At 44.7% G+C, this 22,336-nt stretch overlaps 1 non-coding gene across 1 annotated transcript; it reads left to right on the forward strand.

The window, feature by feature from the left end:
- Positions 1-21,760: 21,760 nt before the first annotated feature.
- TRNAR-CCU (transfer RNA arginine (anticodon CCU)) lies at positions 21,761-21,833 on the forward strand. Its single transcript has one exon. It is a non-coding gene; the product is annotated as a tRNA-Arg (tRNA).
- Positions 21,834-22,336: the final 503 nt, after the last annotated feature.

Raw genomic sequence — 22,336 nt, forward strand, 5'->3', positions numbered from 1 at the left:
AAAGTGTCCTGCCACAATATCCACCTCGTGTCTGTAAGCCGTCATTAGTGGATCCTTAGAATCCCAAGTACCAGAAACTTGCTGAGCCACCAGATCAGAATCTCCAAAATAGCGAACCCGGCTTAAGTTCATTTCCTTAACCACCCGGAGACCGTGGAGTAAGGCCTCATACTCAGCTGCATTGTTAGTACAAGGAAACATTAAGCGGAGAACATAACAAATTTTATCACCTCGAGGGGAAGTAAGAACAACTCCAGCCCCCGAGCCCTCCAATTGCCTGGATCCATCAAAGTGAATGGTCCAGTATGTACTATCCGGTTTGTCCTCTGGTGCCTGTAACTCGGTCCAATCATTGATGAAATCAACAAGCGCCTATGACTTAATTGATGTCTGAGGCATATACTTCAATCCGTGCGGGCCAAGCTCAATCACCCACTTTGCAACCCGGCCAGTTGCCTCCCTTTTCTGAATTATGTCGCCCAAAGGAGCTGAACTGACCACTATAATGGGATGACCTTGAAAGTATTGTTTGAGCTTCTGACTTGCCATAAAAACCCCATAAACTAGCTTCTGCCAATGCGGATACCGTTGTTTTGACTCGATAAGTACTTCGTTGATATAATAAACCGGCTGTTGAACTGGATACTCCTTACCAGCCACCTTACGCTCCACCACAATTGCCACACTGACAGCACGAGCATTAGCAGCCACGTACAATAACAAGGGATCTTTGTCAACCGGAGCAGCAAGAACCGGCGATTCAATCAACTGCCGCTTTAAGTCCTCAAACGCCGCATCAGCTGCATCACTCCAGACGAAATCGTCTGCCTTTTTCAACATCTGATACAAAGGAATCACCTTCTCTCCCAAACAGCTGATAAACTGGCTAAGGGCGGCAATTCGACCCGCCAAACGCTGAACATCATTGATACACTTCGGTTTAGCCAAAGATGTAATCGCTTTGATTTTTTCCGGATTAGCCTCAATACCTCTGTTGGACACCAGAAAGCCTAGGAGCTTGCCTGCCGGAACACCAAAAACACACTTGTCCGGATTAAGCATCATTTTGTAAACCCAAAGATTGTCAAACGTTTCCTTGAGGTCATCTATCAAGGTTTCCTTCTTCCTGGATTTTACCACAATGTCATCCACATAAGCATGAACATTACGCCCAATCTGCGTGTGAAGACAATTTTGCACACAACATTGATAAGTAGCCTGGGACTTTGGTATTGCTCCCTCCATCCATCAGGACTTTGGTAAACTTGTAACCTCCCACCTGAGGCGCCACCACCAAAGCTAGTTGACCCAGATTGTCAATCCGGGGCGGATGATCATCTCTGCTCCACACGATGGGCTGCTCGGAGCACCGTAAATAACGTGGCACTGCCGGCTCAACAGCATTAACTGCCCTTTTGTGAAGCTTCTGATCACGCTTACACAGGCTATAGTGAACACGTGATACTGGCCACCATTCAATTGCTTGGGGTGACTTTGATAACCTGACTGCTGCTGATTTCCTTGATTATTCTGTTGGCCATTACCACCTTGGTTATTCTGGTTGCCTTGATTATTCTGAAACCCAGAGCTTGAACCACCGCCACCATGAAAACCTGGACCTGAACTGCCCGACGGACCCTGAACATACCGGAAGACAACGGAATTCTTGAACTCCTTCATGATATAACAATCTTTCCAAAGATGTGTGGAAGGGGCCTCCTTGGTCCCATGCTTTGGGCAGGGCTGGTTTAACAAACGCTCCAGATTCATATTTCCACTGCGCTGGGGCGGTTCACCTTTATGACGCTGCATATTGGTGTTAGCCACAAGATTCGAGCTATCTGCCTTGCGCTTACCATTATTCCCATGGCCTCCTTGGTTGTGATGTTGTCCTTTTGCACCACCGTTCTTCTTTCCCTTCTCCGGTTTCTCATCATCAGAATCGGGATCCTTGGTATTATCAGAATCGGCATACTTGACCAAGGCTGCCATAAGGGTTCCCATGTCATTGCAGTGGCGCTTGAGCCATCCCAACTTCATCTTCAGTGACTTAAACCGGCAATTACGCTCCAGCGTGATAATCGCTTGCCCGGCGTTAATCCGGTCGGACGAATGCAACACTTCTGAAACCCGGCGCACCCAATGAGTTGTTGACTCGTTCTCCCCTTGGACACAAGCATCCAGATCCACGATGGACATAGGATGTTTGCATGTGTCTTTGAAATTGGCTATAAACCGGGCCTTCAGCTGATCCCACGACTCGATGGAGTTAGCTGGTAAATTTCTCAACCAAGTACGGGCCGTCCCTTCCAACATCATCGTGAAGTACTTTGCACAGGCCGCTTCATCCACATCCAGCATCTCCATTGCCATCTCATAACTCTCGACCCACGTCTCAGGTGGCTGATCCGCGGTGTAATTAGGCACCTTACGTGGACCCTTGAAATCTTTGGGCAGTCGCACATTATGGAGAACTGGGATAAGACATGGCACTCCCCAAGAACTAAAAGCGAGCCCGGTGCCTCGGTCTACTAACGTTGTTGGCTGAACCGGGGCGGGTTGATGACGACCCAAAGCGGCTTCCATTCGTGCTCTGCCATTATCCACCATGTCTTGAGAATTACGATGCCGCGCACTGCTAGACACTTCCGGTTCATCCATGTGCCTTCTATAGCTTGGGCTCGGACGAGGGGTTGAATGAATTCTATCCCGGCTATAGGAATAAGCATGCTGTTGTACCACAACGGTTTGAAGAAGATCCCTAGCCCGCCGCGTTTCAATTGCTCCTAGTGGATCGCCCTCCATAGGAATGGCTGCCAGGCGCGATGCTGCGGAAATCATGTTATCCAGAGGGCTCGAGAAGTGACCCGGCGGTGTGGACACATATTGTGGCAGGTTATCCATTGTGTCGGGGTGGTTCCGTTATCCGTAGTTGATCCGGAGCTGCCCTAGGCGCGTCGGTCCGGTTTGCAGCTGCCGGATTGCTCGGCCCTGCGCTTGGTGTTCGAAAGAAGTTCAGTCCTTCGTAGACCGACGGTAGGCGAGACCGGTACTTCCTTCTCATCACATCATCTGATGCGGTCCGATCCAGCATGAGCCGGTAATTCTGCACCTGAATCTGCTGTGACTGGGCATCCAAAGCGGCCCGTTCTTCAGCCATCCTAGCATCCTCAATTGCCAGGTCCTCCTTAGCCTGCGTTATCTGGTCCTTCAACTTTGCAATGTCTGCATTGTGTTGATCTTGCGTCTCCGGGGTGACTGTCTTGGTTAACAAGGTCGCCCAGGCATCCATCAAACCGGAGAGAACTTGAGCCGGTTGGCGCATCGGGGCTCCTACCGCGGCTGCTGATCCGGTATTCATTGTCGCTGTAGGTGAAGACTGCAAAGTGGGTTGTGTTCCGGCCATGTAAACAGCAACCCAACTTGGCGGTTCAAGGAGGTCCGGAATATTGTTGCCATCGGAATATCCTTCAAACACCCCATTATGAATCTGGTACAAGGACTCGGTTTCGCCAGTGGATGACTCACCGTCGGAATAAATAGTCGTCTCGCCTTCAGACACTAGTTCAGATCCGATCCCATGGACACATCCTACGAGGGAACGCTTCATGGCGAGCTTAACCCGGGCTGGACTCGCACGCTGAGCCGTCTCGACGAGGTTGGTGCAGATGTCCGGCTCAGGGCCCGGTTTGCCAATTTTGCCGATGAATACATGAATTCCGCCAAAGGGGACCCGGTACCCATACTTGATTGAGCCGGCCTCGGGGCCCCATCCTTCGTCATTGATGTAGAGCTTGCCGCGACGACTCTTGGTCATCCGTCCAACCACATACCCCTTGAGTCCTTCAAAACTGCCCTTCAAGAACTCGAAACCATCGTGCGATGGCCCCACGGTGGGCGCCAACTGTCGTGGAATTAACACATCAGATGTCCTCATGAAACGACTTAGTCGTGGAGCCATCGCAATGGGTTAGCTTGAAGGGGTTAAACCGGACAAGGGACACGGGAGGTTTATACTAGTTCGGCCCTTCGATGAAGGTAAAAGCCTACGTCTAGTTGTGATGGGATTGATTGGGTTTCGATGACCAGGGAGCAAATATGCTTTGCCTGAGTCTCGAGTTGTTATCTCTTGTCCCTGAACCACCGTCGTGTCATCCCTTTATATACATAGGTTGACGCCCAGCTGGTCTACAGAGCCCCGAGGCCGACTCATACGAAGTGTCCGGCTCGGTCTCTCCTTTCCTAACTTACATTACAAGTTACACAGTCATGGCGGTTTACCACTATGGGCCCTAATCCGCCTTTGGGCTCCGGGCCTCTAAGCTTCATTAGTAAAGCGCCATCTTCTGGATCTTCATGGGCTTCAACAGAGTCGAGGGTGAACCGGGCCCTCCTGGCCGGTTTACACTTAGTAGTCATATCCCCAACACAGATCGTCTATTAAGGATTCAACGTGCCTAGTTTTGATGACTACATCAGACACGTGTGCTTCACCTGTCTTGCCGATTTGTTTTTCCAGGCATATTTGAATCATGCATTGATAGGTGGCACCAGCGTTTTTGAGCCCGAAAGGCATAGTGTTGAAGCAGAAAGGCTCGTATGGGGTGATAAATGCCGTTGCAGCTTGATCGAACTCCTTCATCTTAATTTGATGGTATCCGGAGTATGCGTCGAGGAAACACAGTGAGTCGTGTCCTGCGGTGGCATCGATGATCTGATCGAGGCGGGGGAGGGGAAAAGGATCCTTAGGGAAAGCCTTGTTGAGGTCATTGAAATCGACACATAGGCACCAGGATTTATCCTTCTTTGGTACCATCACCAGGTTTGCCAGCCAGTCCGGGTGTTTTATCTCTCTGATGAATCCAGCCTCGAGTAACTTGGCTAGCTCATCTCCCATGGCTTGTCGTTTAGGTTCAGAAAAGCGCCGTAATGTTTGCTTGACTGGCTTGTATCCCTTCAATATGTTTAGGCTATGTTCGTCTAGCCTGCATGGGATTCCTGGCATATCAGAAGGGTGCCAGGCAAATATGTCCCAGTTTTCGCGTAAGAGCGCCCGCAGTGCAGCCTCGACCATGGGGTCCAGCTGTGCCCCGATGGATGATGTCTTCATGGAGTCCGTTGGGTGGACCAGGAATTTGACTATTTCGTCTGCTGGTTTGAAGGAGGTGGATTTGGATCGCTCATCCAGTATTGATGACCCACAAGTATAGGGATCTATCATAGTCCTTTCGATAAGTAAGAGTGTCGAACCCAACAAGAAGCAGAAGGAAATGACAAGCGGTTTCCAGTAAGGTATTCTCTGCAAGCACTGAAATTGTAGGTAACAGATAGTTTTGCGATAAGATAATTTGTAACGGGTAACAAGCAATGAAAGTAAATAAAGTGCAGCAAGGTGGCCCAATCCTTTTTGTAGCAAAGGACAAGCCTGGACAATTTCTTATAATGAGAAAAGCACTCCCGAGGACACATGGGAATTATCGTCAAGCTAGTTTCATCACTCTCATATGATTCGCGTTTGTTACTTTGTTAATTTGATATGTGGGTGGACCGGTGCTTGGGTACTGCCCTTTCTTGGACAAGCATCCCATTTATGATTAACCCCTATTTCAAGCATCCGCAACTACAAAAGAAGTATTAAGGTAAACCTAACCATAGCATGGAACTAGTGGATCCAAATCAGCACCTTACGAAGCAACGCATAAACTAGGGTTTAAGCTTTTGTCACTCTAGCAACCCATCATCTACTTATTACTTCCCAATGCCTTCCTCTAGGCCCAAATAATGGTGAAGTGTCATGTAGTTGACGTTCACATAACACCACTAGAGGAGAGACAACATACATCTCATCAAAATATCGAACGAATACCAAATTCACATGACTACTAATAGCAAGACTTCACCCATGTCCTCAGGAACAAACGTAACTACTCACAAAGCATATTCATGTTCATGATCAGAGGAGTATTAATATGCCTTAAGGATCTGAACATATGATCTTCCACCAAATAAACCAATTAGCATCAACTAAAAGGAGTAATCAACACTACTAGCAACCCACAGATGTACCAATTTGTGGTTTTGATACAAGATTGGATACAAGAGATGAACTAGGGTTTTGAGAGGAGATGTTGATGGAGATTGACCCCCTCCTAATGAGAGGATCGTTGGTGTTGACGATGGTGATGATTTCCCCCTCTCGGAGGGAAGTTTCCCCGGCAGAACAGCTCCGCCGGAGCCCTAGATTGGTTCCGCCAAGGTTCCGCCTCGTGGCTGCGGAGTTTCGTCCCGTAAGCTTGCTTATGATTTTTTCCAGGGTAAAAGCCTTCATATAGCAGAAGATGGGCACCGGAGGGCCACTAGGGGGCCCACGAGACAGGGGGCGCGCCCAGTAGGGTGGGCGTGCCCCCCACCCTCGTGGCCAGGGTGTGAGCCCCCTCTGGTACTTTCTTTGGTCAATAATTCTTATTAATTCCAAAAATGACTTTCATGGAGTTCAGGACTTTTGGAGCTGTGTAGAATAGGTTTCCAATATTTGCTCCTTTTCCAGCCAGAATCCCAGCTGTCGGCACTCTCCCTCTTCATGATAAACCTTGTAAAATAAGAGAGAATAGCCATAAGCATTATGACATAACGTGTAATAACAGCCCATAATGAATAAATATCGATATAAAAGCATGATGCAAAATGGACGTATCAACTCCCCCAAGCTTAGACCTTGCTTGTCCTCAAGCGGAAGCCAATATCGAAAAATATGTCCACATGTTTAGAGATAGAGGTGTCGATAAAAATAAAATACGGACATGAGGGCATCATGATCATTCTTATAAAAACAACATATATAGATTTTGTCATATGATTTCTTATGCTCAAGTAACAATCTATTCACAATGTCAAGTATGAATCAGAAACTTCATTGAGAACTAACAAACTGTAATCTTAGTCCTTGAAGCAATTGCAATTTATCATAACATCGGAAAGAGTCAAGAATAGAGCTTTTCAGCAGGACCACATACTCAACTATCATATAGTCTTCTACAATTGCTAACACTCACGCAATACTTATGGTTATGGAGTTTTAATCGGACACAGAGAAAGATAGGGGCTTATAATTTCGCCTCCCAACGTATTCACCTTTGGGTGATGTCAACAATAATAGATCATGCTAACTTACATCCAATTTTATATATATATCAGGATCTTTCTAGCACAAGGTGCTTGCCAAAGGATAAAATGAAAAAGGGAAAGGTGAGGATCACCTTACTCTTGCATAATGTAAAAGACATAAAGTAAAAGATAGGACCTTCACAGAGGGAAGTAGAGGTTGTCATGTGCTTTTATGGTTGGATGCACAAAATCTTAATGCAAAAGAACGTCACTTTATATTTCCACTTGTGATATGAACCTTTATTATGCAGTCCGTCGCTTTTATTACTTCCATATCACACGATCGTATAAAGCTCATTTTCTCTGCACTAATAAGTCATACATATTTAGAGAGCAATTTTTCTTGCTTGCAACATGACAACTTACTTGAAGGATCTTACTCAATCCATAGTAGGTATGGTGGACTCTCATGGCAAAACTGGGTTTAAGGATATTTGGAAGCACAAGTAGTATCTCTACTTGGTGCAAGGAATTTTGGCTAGCATGAGGGGTAAAGGCAAGCTCAACATGTTGGACGGTCCATGACAATATACTTTAACTAAGATGTGAGAAAACATAACCCATTACGTTGTCTTCCTTGTCCAACATCAACTCTTTAGCATGTCATACTTAATGAGTGCTCACAATTATAGAAGATGTCCAAGATAGTATATTTATATGTGAAAACCTCTCTTTCTTTATTACTTCCTATTAATTGCAACAATGATCAAAACTATGTTTGTCAACTCCCAACAACTTTTAAGCCTCATATTTATGTGTGAAGTCATTACTATCCATAAGATCAATATGAACTCTTTATTCTTTTTATTCTTTCTATTTTCTCAAGATCATAGCAAGATAGCAAAGCCCTTGACTCAACACTAATATTTATTATATAGCTCACGGACTCGATTACATAGAGGGATCACAAAGCAAAACTCAAAACTACTTCATACCAAAACTTTATTCTACTATATCAAGATATTACTAAAAGGATCGAACTAAGTAAAACGGTAAAGATAGGAGTGTGATGGTGATACGATACCGGGGCACCTCCTCCAAGCTTGGCAGTTGCCAAGGGGAGTGCCCATACCCATGTGATTATGTCTCCTTCTTCAGAGTTGGTGTTCTGATCTTCTTGGCGATGATGCCTCTCAGGATACGATTCTCCTCCTCGAGCTTATTGACTTGTTGCTTGAGGTCCATATTTTCCTTGCGGAGCTTGCCCGTGACGGCTAAAGCTCCTTTTACCCAAGGATGCTGCATAGCTTCTGGAGAACAAGTGACACTCTTTTTCATATTTTCATAAGAAAGAAATTTAACATTGAAAGGGATGACTAGATTTGGAATAGCTGAGCTCTGTAGTTCTCCCATTGTGAATCCAGCTCGGAGACGAGAGGTAACTTCTTGATCCTCCTCCATAGCATCTATCATTTTCAAGTCAGCCTCCATCTCATCCTCCGTTGATGGCCCAAAATGATAAGCATCATTGTTTGCTCCTGGACCTGGCGTCGGGTGGGACACCCGACTCTCCCCGACTGACTCTTGAGAAGACATCTTGCTCTAAATCTGTAACAGGAACAGCTCGAAACAAAGACAGGAGATTTTTGCGCGATACAGTGGTCAAAACCTTCGGGAGATTATATAATGAATTTTAATGACCAAGAGAAGTAATGTGCAAGAAAACAGAGTCTGGAGAGCACACGAGGTGCCCACGAGGCAAGAGGCGCGCCCAGTAAGGGTGGGTGCGCCCTCCACCCTCGTGGAGGCCTCGTGTCCTTCCCGGACTACTTCTTGTTTTCCTAAATTCTTAAATATTCCAAAACGGAGAAAAATTGCTACTAGAATTGTTTTGGAGTCGGTTTACTTACCGTACCACGTACCTATTCCCTTTCAGAGTCTGAAACATTCTGGAAGGTGTCCCTTATATATTCCTCCGGGGTTACGGTTTCAATAATATTAATTTCAACATTTATAGGATTACCTGAGATATAATGTTTGATTCTTTGACCGTTCACCACCCTCAGACTTGTGCCTTTGAAGTTGTTGATTTTTATGGCACCGGAACAATAGACTTCCTCGATAACGTAAGGACCTTCCCATTTAGAGAGAAGTTTTCCTGCAAAAAATCTTAAACGAGAGTTGAATAGCAACACATAATCACCTACGTTAAACTCACGCTTTTGTATCCTTTTGTCATGCCATCTTTTAACTTTTTCTTTAAACAGCTTGGCATTCTCATAGGCTTGGGTTCTCCATTCATCAAGTGAGCTAATGTCAAATAACCTCTTCTCACCGGCAAGTTTGAAATCATAGTTGAGCTCTTTAATGGCCCAATATGCCTTATATTCAAGTTCGAGAGGTAAGTGACATGCATTTCCATAAACCATCTTATACGGAGACATACCCATAGGATTTTTATATGTAGTTCTATAGGCCCACAATGCATCATCAAGTTTCTTGGACCAATTCTTTCTAGATCTATTAACAGTCTTTTGCAAAATTAATTTGAGCTCTCTATTGCTCAATTCTACTTAACCACTAGACTGCGGGTGATAAGGAGATGCAATTCTATGATTAACATCATACTTAGCAAGCATTTTACGAAAAACACCATGAATAAAATGTGAACCACCATCAGTCATTAAGTATCTAGGGACTCCAAACCTCGGAAAAATAACTTCTTTAAGCATCTTAATAGAGGTGTTATGATCAGCACTACTAGTTGGAATAGCTTCTACCCACTTAGTAACATAATCAACAGCAACTAAAATATGTGTGTATCCATTAGAGGCAGGAAAAGGTCCCATATAATCAAAGCCCCAAACATCAAATGGTTCAATAACAAAATAATAATTCATAGGAATTTCTTGATGTCTACTAATATTACCGATTCTTTGACATTCATCACAAGACAAGACAAACTTACGGGCATCTTTGAAGAGAGTAGGCCAATAAAAACCGGATTACAATACCTTATGTGCAGTTCTATCTCCAGCGTGGTGTCCTCCATATGGTTCGGAGTGACACTTGCATAGGATCTCTTCTTGTTCATGCTTAGGTACACAACGTCTAATAACACCATCTACTCCTTTATAAAGGTGTGGGTCATCCCAGAAGTAATGTCTTACATCATAAAAGAACTTTTTCTTTTGATGGTACGTGAAACTAGGTGGTATAAATTTAGCAACAATGTAATTAGCTTAATCAGCATATGGTGGAGCGGTACGAGAAGCATTAATGACCGCTAATTGTTCATCGGGAAATCTATCATCAATAGGTAGTGGGTCATCAAGAACATTCTCTAACCTAGACAAGTTGTCTGCAACGGGGTTATCAGCTCCCTTTCTATCAATAATATGCAAATCAAATCCTTGTAGCAAGAGAACCCATCTAATAAGTCTAGTTTTAGCATCTTTCTTTTCCATGAGATATTTAATAGCAGCATGATTAGTGTGAATAGTTACTTTAGAATCAACAATATAATGTCTGAACTTATCACATGCAAATACAACTGCTAAGAATTCTTTTTCAGTAGTAGCATAATTTCTTTGGGCAGTGTCTAGAGTCCTACTAGCATATTGAATAACATTTAATTTCTTGTCAACTCTTTGCCCTAGAACAGCACCTACAGCATAATCGCTAGCATCACACATAATTTCAAAGGGTAAATTCCAATCAGGTGGCTGAACAATAGGTGCAGTGATCAAAGCTATCTTAAGTATTTCAAATGCTTCTACACAATCATCATCAAAGACAAAAGGAATATCTTTTTGTAGTAGATTAGTCAGAGGCCTAGAGATTTTAGAGAAGTCCTTAATGAACCTCCTATAAAAACCGGCATGACCAAGGAAACTTCTTATACCTTTAATGTCCTTGGGACACGGCATCTTTTCAATAGCATCAACTTTAGCTTTATCAACTTCAATACCTCTTTCAGAAATTTTATGCCCCAAGAAAATGCCTTCATTAACCATAAAGTGGCACTTTTCCCAATTCAAGATGAGACTACTGTCTTCACATCTCTGCAAAACTCGATCAAGGTTGCTCAAGCAATCATCAAAAGAGGATCCATAAACGGAGAAATCATCCATGAATACCTCACAAAGCTTTTCACAGAAGTCAGAGAATATAGCCATCATGCATCTTTGAAAGGTAGCAGGTGCATTACATAAACCAAAAGGCATACGTCTATAAGCAAAAGTACCGAAAGGGCAAGTAAAAGTGGTCTTTGATTGATCGTCCGCTGACACGGGTATTTGAGAAAAACCAGAATAACCATCTAGAAAGCAGAAATGTGTATGTTTGGATAGTCTTTCTAGCATTTGATTAATAAAAGTTAAAGGGTAATGATCTTTCTTAGTAGCTTTATTTAATTTACGGAAATCAATTACCATCCTATAACCTGTAATAATTCTTTGCGGAATCAATTCATCTTTATCATTAGGAACAACAGTAATACCTCCTTTCTTAGGGACGCAATGGACAGGACTTACCCAATCACTATCAACAACGGGATAAATTATACCTGCCTCAAGGAGCTTTAGTATGTCTTTCTTACCACTTCTTTCATCTTAGGATTTAAAGGTCGTTGATGATCTCTAACTAGTTTGGAACCTTCGTCCAATTTGATTTTGTGTTGGCATAAAGTGGGACTAATGCCCTTAAGATCGTCAAGAATATATTCAATAGCAGAACGGTGCTTCTTCAGAGTTTTCAATAATCTTTCATCTTCCTTCTCTGAAAGGTTAGCACTAATAATAACAGGATATATCTTCTTTTCATCAAGATAAGCATATTTAAGATTATCAGGTAATGGTTTAAGCTCAAACACCAGATCACCTTTCGGTGGAGGAGGATCCCCTAGGATTTCAACAGGCAAGTTGTGTTTCAGAATAGGACCCTATTGAAAGAATACTTCATCTATCTCCCTTCTTTCATTCATAAACATATCATTTTCATGGTCTAGCAAATATTGTTCTAAAGGATCAGTAGGAGGCAAGACAATAGAAGCAAGACCAATAATTTCATCCTTACTAGGCAATTCTTTATCATGGGGTTGTCTACAAAATTTAGCAAAATTAAACTCATGTTTCATATCCCGCAAGCCAATAGTAATAACATCCTTTTCGCAATCTATCTTAGCATTAACAGTATTCAAGAAGGGTCTACCAAATATAATGGGACAAAAGCTATCTTGTGGGGACCCAAGAACAAGAAAATCAGTAGGATATTTAACCTTCCCACACAAGACTTCAACATCTCTAACGATCCCAAATGGTGAAATAGTATCTCTATTGGCAAGCTTAATGTAACATCAATATCTTCTAACTCAGCTGGTGCGATATCATGCATAATTTCTTCATATAAGGAAAAAGGTATTGTACTAGCACTAGCACCAATATCACATAAGCCATGATAACAATGATCTCCTATTTTAATAGAAATAACAGGCATGCCTACAACAGGTCTATGTATCTTAGCATCTGGTCTAGCAATATTAGCAGCTTCATCACAAAAGTAAATAACATGCCCATCTATATTATCAGCCAAGAGATATTTAACCATAGCAATACTAGGTTCAACTTTAATTTGCTTAGGAGGTGTATATGTTCTAGTATTACTCTTACGAACAACAGTTGAAGCTTTAGCATGATCCTTTATCCTAACAGGGAAAGGTGGTTTCTGAACATAAGTAGTAGGAACAATAGGATCATTATAAGTGATAGTCTTTTCTTCAACTGTAACAGGTGCAACTACTTTTACTTCAATGGGAGGATTATATTTAAACCACTTATCCTTAGGGAGATCAACGTGAGTAGCAAAAGATTCATGGAAAGAAGCTACTATCTCAGAGTCAAGTCCATATTTAGCGCTAAATCCACGAAAAGCATCGGTATCCATAAAAGATTTAACACAATCAAACTTAGGTGTCATACCTGACTCCTTACCATCGTCCGACCCCAATCTTCAGAGTTGCGTTTAACTCTTTCCAATAAGTCCCACTTGAATTCAATAGTCTTGAGCATATAAAAACCAGCACAGGAAGTATCAAGCATGGTGCGATCATTGAGAGAAAACCGAGCATAAAATTTTTGAATAATCATTTCTCTTGAGAGCTCATGATTAGGGCATGAATATAACATTGAATTAAGCCTCCCCCAAGCTTGAGCGATGCTTTCTCCTTTGCGAGGCAAAAATTATATATATAATTACAATAACGATGAACAAGATGCATAGGATAGAACTTCTGGTGAAATTCCAATTTCAATCGTTTATAATTCCAAGATCCCATATCATCACATAGCCTATACCATGTCAGTGCATCTCCCTTCAAAGATAAAGGGAAGACCTTCCTCTTAACAACATCATCAGGAATACCTGCAAACTTAAATAATCCACAAACTTCATCCACATAGATATGGTGTAAATCGGGATGCAATGTTCCATCTCCTGCAAAGGGATTAGCTAGAAGTTTCTCTATCATACCCGAAGGGATCTCAAAGTAAACATTTTCAATAGGTTCAGTAGGTTGAGGAGAAACTATTTGCTCTACTGGTCGGGGCGAAGATGCCCCGAACAAGCCCCTCAAAGGATTAGTTTCCATAGTAACAAGTGACAGAAAATTTCAGAACACTATATAAATGTTTCCTTACCAAGTTCCACTCACCAAAGGCGCTTCACTCCCCGGCAACGGCGCCAGAAAAGAGTCTTGATGACCCACAAGTATAGGGGATCTATCGTAGTCCTTTTGATAAGTAAGAGTGTCAAACCCAACGAGGAGCAAAAGGAAATGACAAGCGGTTTTTAGTAAGCTATTCTCTACAAGCACTGAAATTGTAGGTAACAGATAGTTTTGTGATAAGATAATTTATAACGGGTAACAAGCAATGAAAGTAAATAAAGTGCAGCAAGGTGGCCCAATCCTTTTTGTAGAAAAGGACAAGCCTAGACAATTTCTTATAATGAGAAAAGCGCCCACGAGGACACATGGGAATTATCGTCAAGCTAGTTTCATCACGCTCATATGATTCGCGTTCATTACTTTGATAATTTGATATGTGTGTGGACCGGTGCTTGGTTACTGCCCTTTCTTGGACAAGCATCCCATTTATGATTAACCGCTATTGCAAGCATCTGCAACTACAAAAGAAGTATTAAGGTAAACCTAACCATAGCATGAAACTAGTGGATCCAAATCAGCCCCTTACGAAGCAACGCATAAACTAGGGTTAAAGCTTCTCTCACTCTAGCAACCTATCATCTACTTATTACTTCCCAATGCCTTCCTCTAGGCCCAAATAATGGTGAAGTGTCATGTAGTCGACGTTCACATAACACCACTAGAGGAGAGACAACATACATCTCATCAAAATATCGAACGAATACCAAATTCACATGACTACTAATAGCAAGACTTCACCCATGTCCTCAGGAACAAACGTAACTACTCACAAAGCATATTCATGTTCATAATCAGAGGAGTATTAATATGCATTAAGGATCTGAACATATGATCTTCCACCAAATAAACCAATTAGCATCAACTACAAGGAGTAATCAACACTACTAGCAACCCACAGGTACCAATTTGTGGTTTTGATACAAGATTGGATACAAGAGATGAACTAGGGTTTTGAGAGGAGATGGTGCTGGTGAAGATGTTGATGGAGATTGACCCCCTCCCGATGAGAGGATCGTTAGTGATGACGATGGTGATGATTTCCCCCTCCCGGAGGGAGGTTTCCCCGGCAGAACAGCTCCACCGGAGCCCTAGATTGGTTCCGCCAAGGTTTCGCCTCGTGGCGGCGGAGTTTCGTCCCGTAAGCTTGCTTATGATTTTTTTTTCCAGGGTAAAAGCCTTCATATAGCAGAAGATGGGCACCGGAGGGCCACCAGGGGGCCCACGAGACAGGGGGCGCGCCCCCACCCCCATGGCCATGGTGTGGGCCCCCTCTGGTACTTTCTTTGCTCAATAATTCTTATTAATTCCAAAAATGACTTTCGTGGAGTTTCAGGACTTTTGGATCTGTGTAGAATAGGTTTCCAATATTTGCTCCTTTTCCAGCCAGAATCCCAGCTGCCGGTATTCTCCCTCTTCATGATAAACCTTGTAAGATAAGAGAGAATAGCCATAAGCATTGTGACATAACGTGTAATAACATCCCATAATGCAATAAATATCGATATAAAAGCATGATGCAAAATGGACGTATCAAGTATCATGTCGTCCCTATCCACCGTGGAGCGCAATGTGGTTAATTCTTCGACCGCGAGGGCTTCAGACAATGCCTCGAGGGCCGAGGCGGCGGTTTTGTTTTCGACATGGAGTGCTATGTCCGGATCACTAGCAAGAGTGATGATACCATTGGGCCCGAGCATCTTGAGCTTCATGTACCCGTAATGGGGTATAGCTTGAAAGCTTGCAAATGCGTCTCGCCCTAATAGGGCGTGATATCCGTTGTTGAAAGGGGCCACTTGAAAGGTTATCTCTTTGGACCGATAATTCTCCGGCGTGCCGAATACCACATCGAGTGTGATTTTTCCCGCACATCGCGCCTCCCGACTGGGAGTAATTCCTCGGAAGGTCGTATTACTTTGCTCAATGTGGCTCCTATCTATTTCCTTTTTGTTGAGAGTTTCCTCGTAGATGAGGTTTAGTCCGCTGCCGCCGTCCATGAGCACTTTGGTGAGCCGAAAGTCGTCCACAATTGGACTGAGGACCAATGCGGCAGGTGCCCAGACTGCTCTGAATTTTGGTTCATCACTGGCGTTGAAAGTTATGGCCGTGTCGTTCCAGTGGTTTATTGCTGCAACTTGGCAGACTTCGGCGAGGCCGCGGAGTGCCCTTTTGCACCTATTGTTTGAGGCAAAAGTCTCGAAGACTGTTAACACTTTAGGGTTGTTGTCTTTCGTGGGATGTTGCTCTGCGAGTTTTTTGGTGAGGAGATCCTCGCTGCTCTTGGCCACCTGCTGGAGTATCCAACATGCTCTAAGGCTGTGGGTTGGTTTGATATCCGGTGTTGTGTGTATCTTGCATGGCCTATCGAGCCATCCCTCCAAAACGGTTCCGTGCCCCGTAGTGGGCTTTAATTTTTTTTTTATTAGATCGGGCGACCGAGGAGGGTGCATCCTTTTTGTACGGATGAGGGGTTTAGTGGAAACTGGTGGCTCCCAAGAGGTTGTATGAGTTTTCCAGGCGCTTTCCATTGCGCAGTACTTCTGTACTATGGTTGCCAAGTCAGCAAAGTGTGATACGTGACGGCGATTGATTGCATTGAGGATTCCTTTGTCCATGTAGTTTTTGCAGAATAATGAGATTGCGTCTTCATCGTAGCAGTCCTTGATCCTGTCCTTGACAAGGAGGAATCTGGCCCAAAAGTGATGGACCGTTTCCAGGGATTGCTGTTTGATGTAGGTAAGATCGCTTATATCTGGGTGGGTGGGTGGATTTAAGTCTGAACCCTGACCCAATCTAGGATCCGGAGCTTGACAAAATTCCAAGCTTAACAGTTCGGACTCCGGGATATCAACCAATTTTTCCGGCCCACGGTCCGATTCTAAGCTGCGGGTGAGTATCCAGCTCTGTGAGCTTGGAGATCCGAACATAGTTCTTCCTCAACATAGGGGAAGAGTCGTCGCATTGCTCCTCCACTACTGCTATCTGATGGGTGATCGGTGGAGATTCAATTTCTCTATGATCGGGTTTAAGCCCAATCCGATCATAGTCCATAGCGACTCCCAAGGCAGTGATGCGATCCAGGAGTTCATTTAAAGATGACAACTCCATCAGATCCATCTGTTCGGAGTACTCTAGGCTGATGCGAAGACGATTTTCGATGACCCGAAAGGTCATCGTTGGCCCGATGGCCGAACGGGCGGCCATGGTAAAGCCGCCCAGCCGGAGGGTTTGGCCTGAAGCCAGGGCTCCCCCGGAGGTGATGTTTTCCTTGATGACAAGGCGAGCCATCAAGCCTATCTTCAATGTCACAGTGGAACTCTCAATGAAAGCATCAATGTCGGTGTCAAAACCGGCGGATCTCGGGTAGGGGGTCCCGAACTGTTCGTCTAAGGCTAATGGTAACAGGAGGCGGGGGACACAATGTTTACCCAGGTTCGGGCCCTCTCTATGGAAGTAATACCCTACTTCATGCTTGATTGATCTTGATGAATATGAGTATTACGAGAGTTGATCTACCACGAGATCTTAATGGCTAAACCCTAGAAGTCTAGCCTATGAGATTATGATCGTCTCCTATGGACTAAACCCTCCGGTTTATATAGACACCAGAGGGGGCTAGGGTTACACAAAGTCGGTTACAGAGAAAGGAATCTACATATCCGAATCGCCAAGCTTGCCTTCCACGCAAAGGAGAGTCCCATCCGAACACGGGACGAAGTCTTCTATCTTGTGTCTTCATAGTCCAACAGTCCGGCCACAGTACATAGTCCGGCTGTCCGATGACCCCCTAATCCAGGACTCCCTCAGTGGGCGCGCCCTGCACCCACGTGGATAGGGTGTGGGCCTCCTTCGGTTGATTCTGTCGCCAATATTTTTTATTTATTCCAAAACGTGACAACGTGGATTTTTAGGTCATTTCGAGAACTTTTATTTCTGCACAAAAATAACACCATGGCAATTCTGTTGAAAACGGCGTCAGTCCGGATTAGTTCCATTAAAATCATGCAAGTTAGAGTCCAAAACAAGCGCAAAAGTGTTTGGAAAAGTAGATACGTATGTATCAATCATCTGTTTGGATGCTCTGTGGCATCCCTGATGTGGGGGTTGATCAGATGTGTTTGTGGGCTTAAAACCATTCCCTTGAGTGTAAAAGATTGCTTTGGGGATTGGCTGAACAAGTTTGGCAGGGATGATAAAAAGTTAGTGATGGTGGGGGTTTCTGCTTTGTTATGGGCTATTTGGAAAAGTAGAAATGGGATTATTTTTGAAAACAAAAGGATAAATGATCCTTTATATGTAGTCTAACTAATGGCTCATTGGTTGGTTGATTGGTCTATCTTGCAGATAAAGGAGCCGCTAAAAAGGGTGCTGGAGCTGGGAGCAAGACTACTAGAGTGGGTAGCAAATGAAGTTTACACATCAAAGCAGGGCTGGAGAATCAATGTTGCAAGACTGGAGGACTGAAAAAAGGATTATGTAGGCTGCTGATGTGTGCCTTTGTGATGCTGCTACATTTTTAGTAGTTTTCTTAGCTGTTATTTTCTAGTGCCCTCTTAAACTTCGATATGTCCCTGATGATGTGGGGTGGCAGACTTATATACCTGTGGGGCTTTTGGTCGATAGCCTGTGTGGGTTTGTGCGGCGGTGTTATGAATTATGTTAGTTTTTAGTTTGAACTTCTGTTGATCTGCAAGTTGGTTTTCAGTAATGAAAATCGATCGGAAGGGGGAAGCCCTTCATTGACCAAAAATAATAATCTCGGTAGCTGGTGACTCCGCTTCACAAGGCATCCTTGACAGCTTTTTCCTTCCTAAAAAATCCATCCTCATCTCCCATCTCCCTCTCGTTAACAACAACTAGGTGACAATGCAGTAGCACAATGCCTTCTCCTCTGCGTCCCTCCCCTGATCTCTTACAGGCCCCATGCTTCTCCCCCTTTAACGCCTCTTTCTACTTGTTTCTTGCACAACTGACGATGATGGGGTAGAAGCTTGCGGCGTGTGGACCAGCCACCGACGACCATCATAGGAGCCGCGACCGGCATGGGACGTCCCCCGCGGCAGAGACCTGCAACGGGTGGAGGGTTGCCGTCGGCCACTCGAAAACCCAGTGAGAGAAGACTTAGATGATGTGAGACACCGCCCCAAGTACTCCTGACCCCCTCTGTTATTCCATAGTGACACTCTTCACTCTCCCGATTCCATCCCGTCGGCGCCCAGGTCTCTCCATTCGGACTGGAAGATTGCCTAACCGTGACATTCGCGCTAACCTAGGGGCAGAGCCAGGAATTGGACATAGGGGGGAGTCGAAACCTGCGACCTCCTGCTTAGTAAGACATTGCAAAAACCACCGCACCGCCTAGGCTGCTATGAAAATTTGCATCTTTTCTCCCCTTTCTTCTTGGGCGCTTATAGGCGCCGGCGCACCAGCCGAAAGTTTCAGCCGGTCCAGCCCAGGCCGTCGGATGTGAGCCACGCGGCCGTTAGATCCAGGCAAAAAAAACAAAAAAACAGATCGCCCCCAGCTTCTTCTTCCTCGGGCAGGCAGCCTGGATCCGCATCTCCCGCTCGGGGAGCACGACACTGCGCCTCCTGTCCCCTCCGGTGGTCGTCCCAGTCGTTAGTCCCCACCCTCGCCGGTCTTCCTCGTCGCCCGCCAGACCCCGCCCTCGTCGGCCGTCCTCGTCACCGGTCCCCCACCCTCCCGGCCTCGTTCTCGCCTCGACCCATGCAACAGCTCCACCTGCGATTGCAGCTCTTGACAATGACGGTTGTAGCTCCGACGCCCTCGCCATTGATGCTTGCTGCAGGAAAATACGTCGACGGCGGCCGCGAGTCAATCAACGCCATTTGAATGGATGTAGCAAAAAAATTCACCGGTAGTAGCAAAATCAAACTACGGGTGCAGCAAAAACGCCATCGCCGCCTTTGCGAGGTCGCAGCTCCGCCTTACATGGATGTAGCAAAAACCTCCAACGGTAGTAGCAAAATCCTGCTATGGTTGCAACAAAAATATCATTGTCGTCCTCGCGAGGTCGCAGTTCTGCCCGATGGATGTAGCAAAAAGCTTTGTCGGTAGTAGCAAAATCCAACAACGGTTGCAGCTTCCCCTTGTTGTGCAGTGCCATTGAAGCTTTCTATGTCTATGGTTGAAGCTTTTTTTAACGGCTGTTGAAGCTTTTCTAGGTGACGGTTGCAACATTTGTATACACGGGAGGATCCGGGCATGGCCGCAGGCAGCCATGGCGGCCGACGAGGGAGCGCCTGACCTCCGGTGATGGAGCTTGTGGTGGCCCAAACACGGCCCGGGAGGAGGGCGGAGGGGGGAGGGGATGCGCGCGCGTGAAGACTGTAGGTAGGGGATGGATCTGGCCATGGCATCCAGCGAGGGAGCGCCTGGCCGCCGGCGATGGAGCTCATGGTGGCCCAGTCGCTGCCCGGGGGGGGGGGAGGAGGAAGGGGTAGGATGCGTGCGCGTAAGTCTGGAGGTAGGGGATGGAGGCGCTGGAAGGAGGCGGGGCGCGCGGGGCCACTGCACGGGGCGCGTTTTGCCAGCGTGGCGTGAGAACCGTTCGAAAGTTCGGCCGGCGCACCGCACCCAAACATTTCCCTTTCTTCTTCCATCTATCCTTTTTCCCTTTTTTCATTTTTTTCCAAATTCAAGAAATTTTCTTTCTTTCTTCACGTTTTTTTTTTGAAAAATACATGAACTTTTTTCTTTACAAATTCAATGAACTTTTTCCATAATCAATGAACTTTTTTCAAATTCGATGAACTTTTTTCAACTTTGATGAACTTTTTTTGAATCCGATGAACTTTTTTTCAAATATCGATGAACTTTTTTCAAATTCGGTGAAGTTTTTTCAAATCTGATGAACTTTTTCCAAATTCAATGAACTTTTTTTAAATTCGATGAACCAATTTCATATTTTATGAACTCTTTTCAAATTCAATGAACTTTTTTCCAAATTTAACGAACTTTTTTCAAAATTGATGAATAATTGTTCATATTTGTGAACTCTTTTTGAAGTTTATGAACTTTTTTTCAAAATTCACGAACATCTTTTTGAATTCACGTTTCTTTTGTGATTTCTTTGGTTTTTCAAAAGACTATGAAAAACTGGCTGTTTTTTTCCGGACCCACTATAGAAAGAATCGGAAAAGGCGATACAGGTTCGCGTGCTGGTATCCCTGGCGCGGCCCAATATGGCGCTCACCTGTATCGCCTAATCTCCCGCCCTCTCTTTGGGCAAAGTACTGATAACGTGGTGTAATGCCGTGAGTGTAAACCTTTCATTTTGCCGCTTTGTAGCTCTTGTTCGAAACCTCCTTTTTTAATCAATGAAGTTTTTTTGCCTTGTTTAGAAAAAAAAAACATGTGAAAGTAGAAGTGGATGACAAATGAACCGTGTTTTCATTGATTGAAGATTATTGTACTACAGATTAGCTTATTTTGTTCACGCGGACGCGTCCGCCTTCACTCTAGGCACGGGCCTCCCCCAAAGCTGTAGTGATGTGATGAGATGGACAAAGCTGATGAAGACACGGAGTGACGAGCTGGACGAGTTTTGTGAGTCCTTCCTGTGTCGCGTCTGGGTTTTTTTTTTTGACAAAAAGACTGTAAGGGAACCCCATACAGTATAGTTGGTGCAACAAATCCAAGTTGCAAGTACCGTGCCTTGAACCTGGATGGGTGGGAAGGCATCAGCCCCTTTGCACCAGTAGACTATGCCTTAGTCTGCTGTGTCGCGTCCGCCGTCCGTTGTGGGTGTGTAAGATGTTTTTTTAAAGGAAGGGTGTGTAAGATGTTGCGAAGTCGATACTACGGTCGTTTCCCCTGGTACTGTAAAACTGTGAACCGTGCGTTGTATCCATTGGAGAATGGAATCGGCAAATCACCGTTATCTAAGTGGATGGTTACTTATTCGCCAAGCAAGCGCCTGTAGCTCAGTGGATAGAGCGTCCGTTTCCTAAGCGGAAGGCCGTAGGTTCGACCCCTACCTGGCGCGTTTAACTTTTTGCTTTTTTTTTTACCTTTTTGCATTTTTTTTCTTCTGTGGAATGTCGAGTCCACTGGATAAGAAACAGCTTCTTGTCAATGTCCAGGCCACGGGGCGTTTTCCTTTTTGCATTTTTTCTTCTGTGGAATGTCGAGTCCACCTTCTAATAAAGGCGACGTTCACCAGCAGAAGGATCTGATGACAGCGTTCATCGGCTGAAGTTCGTCAAGGTGACACATAGTAGTACCGAGAGTTTATTAAAGCATCGTCGTCACTGAGAGACTGTCCTAAGCGAGCCGGCGCGGGTGTTTTTCTCATCAAGTTTTCAAACGCTCCTAATAAAGCCGACGTTCACCAGCAGAAAGATCTGGCGGCAGCGTTCATCGGCCGAATCTCGTGAGGCCGAGTGGTCGACACATGATAGTACTGAGAGACTTTAGCAAGTCATTCGCCGTCACTAAGAGACTGTACTAAGCGAGCCGTTCCATCTGAGCACTTCACTATTCTCCGTT

This window comes from Triticum aestivum, chromosome 6B (assembly GCF_018294505.1).
Source record: "Triticum aestivum cultivar Chinese Spring chromosome 6B, IWGSC CS RefSeq v2.1, whole genome shotgun sequence".
Taxonomy (NCBI): domain Eukaryota; kingdom Viridiplantae; phylum Streptophyta; class Magnoliopsida; order Poales; family Poaceae; genus Triticum; species Triticum aestivum.